We start from the raw sequence: 7,500 nt of genomic DNA, 5'->3' as shown, positions 1-7,500 counted from the left end.
TCACCGGCCAACGGCCCCGCGCACGCGCGGCGCGCCCGCCCGCGCGGCGCGACCATCCGCGCTGGGCGACGGGCTCGGGCGGAAGGCCCGCCCAGGCAGGACACACCCCCTTACCTCCCCAGCGGGGCATCCTCCGAAGGCCCACCCCAAGGGCTCCAGCGAATCGAGGAGCATTGCACACGGAAACGGCCCGGACGCGAGTCCCGGTCGCACGGGGTGCGCATCCGGAACGTCCGGGACGCGCTTCCCGGGAGGGCCGATGGAGGGAGCCGAAGTGGCGCACGGCCGCCGGGCACGGACGGCCGAAGGCAGCGCCCGTGCGCCGGGAAGTCGGCAGGCGCGTGCCGGCTCCGTCGGGGACGAAATGTGCCGGGCAAGTCCGCCGCGAGGCAACGGTCCTGTGCGGAGTGGAGCGGAAGGCCCGCCGCGGCGGCAGCAGACCCCCCCTCCCTACCACCCCGGCGGGGCATCCGCCCAAAGCCCACCCCAAGCGTTCCAAAGTACCGAGGAGCGTTGCAAACGGGAACGGCCCGGACACGCGACCCGGTCGCACGGGATGCGCGTCCCGGTCGCACGGGTCGCGCGTCCCGGGAGGGCCGACGGACGAAGCCGAAGTGGCGCACGGCCGCCGCGCACGGACGGCCGGCGGCGGCGCCCGTGCGCCGGAAAGTCGTCGGGCGCGCGACGGCTCCGTCGGGGACGAACGGTGCCGGGCACGACCGCCGCGAGGCAACGGACTTGTGCGGAGGGGGGCGGAAGGCCCGCCGCGGCGGCGCCAGCCCCCCTCCCTACCACCCCGACGGGGCATCCGCCCAAAGCCCACCCCAAGCGTTCCAAAGTACCGAGGAGCGTTGCAAACGGGAACCGCCCGGACACGCGTCCCGGTCGCACGGGATGCGCGTCCCGGTCGCACGGGATGCGCGTCCCGGTCGCACGGGATGCGCGTCCCGGTCGCACGGGTCGCGCGTCCCGGGAGGGCCGACGGAGGAAGCCGGCGCACGGCCGCCGCGCGGACGGCCGGCGGGGGCGCCCATGCGCCGGGGCCTCGGCGGGCGCGGGCCGGCTCCCTCGGGGACGAACGGTGCCGGGCCCGCCCGCCGCGAGGCGACGGACTTGTGCGGAGTGGAGCGGAAGTCCCGCCGCGGCAGCAGCAGCCCCCCTCCCTACCACCCCGGCGGGGCATCCGCCCAAGGCCCACCCCAAGCGTTCCAAAGTACCGAGGAGCGTTGCAAACGGGAACGGCCCGGACACGCGTCCCGGTCTCACGGGATGCGCGTCCCGGTCGCACGGGTCGCGCATCCCGGGAGGGCCGACGGAGGAAGCCGGCGCACGGCCGCCGCACGGACGGCCGGCGGCGGCGCCCCTGCGCCGGGGCCTCGGCGGGCGCGTGCCGGCTCCCTCGGGGACGAACGGTGCCGGGCGCGCCCGCCGCGAGGCGACGGACTTGTGCGGAGTGGAGCGGAAGTCCCGCCGCGGCAGCAGCAGCCCCCCCTCCCTACCACCCCGGCGGGGCATCCGCCCAAGGCCCACCCCAAGCGTTCCAAAGTACCGAGGAGCGTTGCAAACGGGAACGGCCCGGACACGCGTCCCGGTCGCACGGGATGCTCGTCCCGGTCGCACGGGATGCGCGTCCCGGTCGCACGGGATGCGCGTCCCGGTCGCACGGGTCGCGCATCCCGGGAGGGCCGACGGAGGAAGCCGGCGCACGGCCGCCGCGCGGACGGCCGAAGGCAGCGCCCGTGCGCCGGGAAGTCGGCAGGCGCGTGCCGGCTCCGTCGGGGACGAAATGTGCCGGGCAAGTCCACCGCGAGGCAACGGTCCTGTGCGGAGTGGAGCGGAAGGCCCGCCGCGGCGGCAGCAGACCCCCCCTCCCTACCACCCCGGCGGGGCATCCGCCCAAAGCCCACCCCAAGCGTTCCAAAGTACCGAGGAGCGTTGCAAACGGGAACGGCCCGGACACGCGACCCGGTCGCACGGGATGCGCGTCCCGGTCGCACGGGTCGCGCGTCCCGGGAGGGCCGACGGACGAAGCCGAAGTGGCGCACGGCCGCCGCGCACGGACGGCCGGCGGCGGCGCCCGTGCGCCGGAAAGTCGTCGGGCGCGCGACGGCTCCGTCGGGGACGAACGGTGCCGGGCACGACCGCCGCGAGGCAACGGACTTGTGCGGAGGGGGGCGGAAGGCCCGCCGCGGCGGCGCCAGCCCCCCCTGCCTACCACCCCGACGGGGCATCCGCCCAAAGCCCACCCCAAGCGTTCCAAAGTACCGAGGAGCGTTGCAAACGGGAACCGCCCGGACACGCGTCCCGGTCGCACGGGATGCGCGTCCCGGTCGCACGGGTCGCGCATCCCGGGAGGGCCGACGGAGGAAGCCGGCGCACGGCCGCCGCGCGGACGGCCGGCGGGGGCGCCCATGCGCCGGGGCCTCGGCGGGCGCGGGCCGGCTCCCTCGGGGACGAACGGTGCCGGGCCCGCCCGCCGCGAGGCGACGGACTTGTGCGGAGTGGAGCGGAAGTCCCGCCGCGGCAGCAGCAGCCCCCCCTCCCTACCACCCCGGCGGGGCATCCGCCCAAGGCCCACCCCAAGCGTTCCAAAGTACCGAGGAGCGTTGCAAACGGGAACGGCCCGGACACGCGTCCCGGTCTCACGGGATGCGCGTCCCGGTCGCACGGGTCGCGCATCCCGGGAGGGCCGACGGAGGAAGCCGGCGCACGGCCGCCGCGCGGACGGCCGGCGGCGGCGCCCATGCGCCGGGGCCTCGGCGGGCGCGTGCCGGCTCCCTCGGGGACGAACGGTGCCGGGCGCGCCCGCCGCGAGGCGACGGACTTGTGCGGAGTGGAGCGGAAGTCCCGCCGCGGCAGCAGCAGCCCCCCCTCCCTACCACCCCGGCGGGGCATCCGCCCAAGGCCCACCCCAAGCGTTCCAAAGTACCGAGGAGCGTTGCAAACGGGAACGGCCCGGACACGCGTCCCGGTCTCACGGGATGCGCGTCCCGGTCGCACGGGTCGCGCATCCCGGGAGGGCCGACGGAGGAAGCCGGCGCACGGCCGCCGCGCGGACGGCCGGCGGCGGCGCCCATGCGCCGGGGCCTCGGCGGGCGCGTGCCGGCTCCCTCGGGGACGAACGGTGCCGGGCGCGCCCGCCGCGAGGCGACGGACTTGTGCGGAGTGGAGCGGAAGTCCCGCCGCGGCAGCAGCCGCCCCCCCTCCCTACCACCCCGGCGGGGCATCCGCCCAAAGCCCACCCCAAGCGTTCCAAAGTACCGAGGAGCGTTGCAAACGGGAACGGCCCGGACACGCGTCCCGGTCGCACGGGTCGCGCGTCCCGGGAGGACAGACCGAGCAAGCCGAGGTGCCGCTCACGGCCGCCGCGAGGGACGTACGGCGCCGGCGCCCGCGCCCCGTGGCACGGCCTAGAGCGTGCCCCCTGCCACCCCATCGGGGCATCGGCGCAAAGCCCACCGCGGGGTAGATAACCGAAGGCAACGAGGGACGGTGGATGCACATATCCGAGCAGTGGCGATAGGGCCGGAGGGAGCACCGACAGGGCCGTGAGATTTTAAAGTACCGAGGGAATTTGCAAACCGGGCCCGCCCCTCCCCCCGTCCATCGCACGCCGATCGGGGGTCCGGCGCCCCGCGGGGGGCTGCCGGCATGCGCTCCCGGTGCAGGCATCGACGAGCCGCCCGCGACCTCCACTCGGGTCCGAGCCCCCAAGCGCGGATGCCGAAACGCGCCGGCCGCGGCAGCCCCACCCCTGCCACCCCATCGGGGCATCGGCGCAAGGCCCACCCTGGGGTAGATAACCGAAGGCAACGAGGGACGGTGGATGCACATATCCGAGCAATAGCGATAGGGCCGGAGCGAAGACCGAGGGGGTCGGGGGGTTTTAATGTTCCGAGGGAAGTTGGAAACGGGGCCCGCCCGGACGCCCGTCCCTCGCACGCCGATCGGGGGTCCCGCACCCCGCGGGGGGCTGCCGGCATGCGCCCCTAGTACAAGCATCGACGAGTCGCCCGCGACCTCCACTCGGATCCGGCGGCGCACGCGCGGATGGCGAAACGCGGCGGCCGCGGCTGCAGCCCCCCTACCACCCCGTTGGCGCGTCGGCGCAAAGCCCACCCCGGGGAGGATAACCGAAGGCGACGAGGGACGATGCATGCACATATCCGAGCAAATACCGAGAGGGTCGGGGGGAAGACCGAGAGGCAAGGGGTGTTTAGAGTACCGAGGAAAGTTGCGAAAGGGGCCCGCCCGGACGCTCGCCGCTCGCAGGCGATCCGGCGGGGCGCACGGAGGGCGCCGCCCATCGCCGGAGCTTGCTCGGTCATCTCTGCCGCACGGACACGTAAGCGCCGCCGCGCAAGGTTCGGCCGGCGGGGCGGACGGTTCGCCGCCGCAGGCCTTTCCCGCAGCCGGAACGTGGGCCCGGCGTTGCGCGCCGGCGGGCCGCGCAATCCGCCGGGGCGCACGGCGGGCGCCGCCCGTCGCCGGGGCTTCGCTCGGTCATCTCGGCCGCATGGACACGTGCGCGCAGCCGCGGAAGGTTCGGCCGGCGGGGCGGACGGTTCGCCGACGCAGGCCTCTCCCGCGGCCGGAACGCGGGACCGGCGTTGCGCGCCGGCGGAAGGCGCGATCCGGCAGGGCGCACGGCGGGCGCCGCCCGGGCTTCGCTCGGTCATCTCGGCCGCACGGACACGTGCGCGCCGCCCATCGCCGGGGCTTCGCTCGGTCATCTCGGCCGCGCCGCCACGTGCGCGCCGCCGCGGAAGGCTTGGCCGGCCGGGCGGACGGTTCGCCGCCGCAGGCCTTTCCCGCAGCATGCGCCCCTTCGCCCGAACGACCGCGGGACTCCGGTACGGCCTAGCCGTCGGCCGCCCGGCTGCAAGCCGTCGGGGCCGCTCGATCCCCGTCGCGTGCCGGCCGCCGCTCGGGCCAGCCGGCCGGCTGCCGCACGTAACCTCTGACCTCATCAGCGGTCGATCCGCACCGCGCTGGTCTTCGGTGCGGACCCGTCGGGGCCGTGCCACGCCGGCCGTCGCATCCGGTTCCGCAGGCGCCGCCCGGTTGCCTCCCGCCCTCGTGCGCTCGCGCCGGCCGGGCGACGCGGTGCCCGCGGGACTCGGGCATGGTTGAGCCGTCGGCCGCCCGGCGGCATGCCGCCGCCGCTCCGCGCCGCGTGCCGGCTGCGCTCCTCCCCGCGCCCGTCCGCGGGCGGGCCCGCCGCCGCTCGCGCCGGCCGGGCGACGCGGTGCCCGCGGGACTCGGGCATGGTTGAGCCGTCGGCCGCCCGGCGGCATGCCGCCGCCGCTCCGCGCCGCGTGCCGGCTGCGCTCCTCCCCGCGCCCGTCCGCGGGCGGGCCCGCCGCCGCTCGCGCCGGCCGGGCGACGCGGTGCCCGCGGGACTCGGGCACGGTTGAGCCGACGGCCGCCCGGCGGCATGCCGCCGCCGCTCCGCTCCGCGTGCCGGCTGCGCTCCTCCCCGCGCCCGTCCGTGGGCGGGCCCGCCGCCGCTCGGCCTAGCCCCCCGGCTGCCGCACGTAACCTGCGACCTCGTCGGCGCTGGATGCGCGTCGTGACAGTTTTCGGTGGGGCGCCGCGGAGGCGCCGGGGGCCCATGCGACGGGCCAGGGGGCGAACGGAGGGCTCGGTCAGCCCTAACAGGGGACCGGCGACAAAGGAGCGGTCGCGCAAAGCTTCGTAAGGGACCCAGACGACGGGCCTACCGATCCGAAGCACCGCGCACGGACGCGCAGCGGGCCCACGACGGGCCGACACGGAAGGCCCGCCGCCAAGGCCGCAAAACCGACAAAGGAACCCACGGGGACGCACCAGAGCGGGCAAAGCTTTCACCGAACGGGACGGGACCGAGCCCCCGCAACAGGCGAGGGCGACGGATCCGACCAAGTAAGGCCGATCCCGCTCCACGCACGCGCGGCCGCAGGAACTTCGTGAGGGACGGGACGACCGGCCGACCGAACCGAAGCGCCGCGCACGGCCGCCGCGAGGGCCGGCCGGAGGCATAGACCGAGCGCCGCGCCAGCGGAAGGAGCGTGCCGGCTCCGTCGGGGACCACCTGCGCACGGTCCGTCCGAGCGAGCCGACGGACCGGCGCGGAAGGCCCGGCGCCGAGCCCGCAAAACCGACAAAGGAACCCACAGGGACGCACCAAAGCGGCCCAAGATTTCACCGAGACGGGACCGAGCCCACGCAACATGCGATGGCGACGGATCGGACCAAGTAAGGCCGAACCAACTCCGCGCGCGCGCGGCCGCGAGCACTTCGTGAGGGACAGGAAGACCGGCCGACCGAACCGAAGCGCCGCGCACGGCCACCACAAGGGCCGGCTGGAGGCGTAGACCGAGAGCCGCACCAGCGGAAGGAGCGTGCCGGCTCCGTCGTGGGCCAACTCCGCGGGGCCCATCCGAGCGAGCCGACGGGCCGGCGCGGAAGGCCCGGCCGAACCCGCAAAACCGACAAAGGAACCCACAGGGACGCACCAGAGCGGACAAAGATTTCACCGAACAGGACGGGACCGAGCCCACGGAACATGCGAGGGCGAAGGATCGGACCAAGTAAGGCCGATCCAACTCCGCGCGCGCGCGGCCGCGAACACTTCATGAGGGACGGGAAGACCGGCCGACCGATCCGAAGCACCGCGCACGGCCGCCGCAAGGGCCGACCGAAGGAATAGACCGAGCACCGCACCAGCGGAAGGAGCGTGCCGGCTCCGTCGTGGGCCAACTCCGCGGGGCCCATCCGAGCGAGCCGACGGGCCGGCACGGAAGGCCCGGCCGAACCCGCAAAACCGACAAAGGAACCCACAGGGACGCACCAGAGCGGACAAAGATTTCACCGAACGGGACGGGACCGAGCCCACGCAACATGCGAGGGCGAAGGATCGGACCAAGTAAGGCCGATCCAACTCCGCGCGCGCGCGGCCGCGAAAACTTCGTCAGGGACGGGACGACGGGCCGACCGATCCGAAGCGCCGTGCACGGCCGCCGCAACGGCCGGCCGGAGGCGTAGACCGAGCGCCGCGCCAGCAGAAGGAGCGTGCCGGCTCCGTCGTGGGCCCGCTGCGCGTGGCCCATCCGAGCGAGCCGACGGGCCGAATCCCTCGAGGACGAACGGTGCCGGGCACGCCCGCAGCGAGTGCCCACGGCGGGCTTGTGCGGAGTGGAGCGGAAGGCCCGCCGCGGCGGCAGCAGCCCCCCCTCCCTACCACCCCAGCGGGGCATCCGCCCAAAGCCCACCCCAAGCGTTCCAAAGTACCGAGGAGCGTTGCAAACGGGAACCGCCCGGACATGCGTCCCGGTCGCACGGGATGCGCGTCCCGGTCGCACGGGTCGCGCGTCCCGGGAGGGCCGACGGAGGAAGCCGAAGTGCCGTGCGCGGCCGCCACGACGGCCGGACGGCGGCGGCGCCCGTGCGCCGCGGCAAAGGCGGGAGCGGCCCGGCTCCGTCCGGGGCGCCGCGAGCTTCGGTCGAACCTTTGCCGTG

Source organism: Phoenix dactylifera, chromosome 10, assembly GCF_051530095.1.
Source record: "Phoenix dactylifera cultivar Ajwa chromosome 10, Ajwa_hap1_PhDact_Kaust_v1.1, whole genome shotgun sequence".
NCBI lineage: Eukaryota > Viridiplantae > Streptophyta > Magnoliopsida > Arecales > Arecaceae > Phoenix > Phoenix dactylifera.
The sequence above is the reverse complement of the archived record's forward strand: the minus strand, read 5'-3'. Positions refer to the sequence as shown.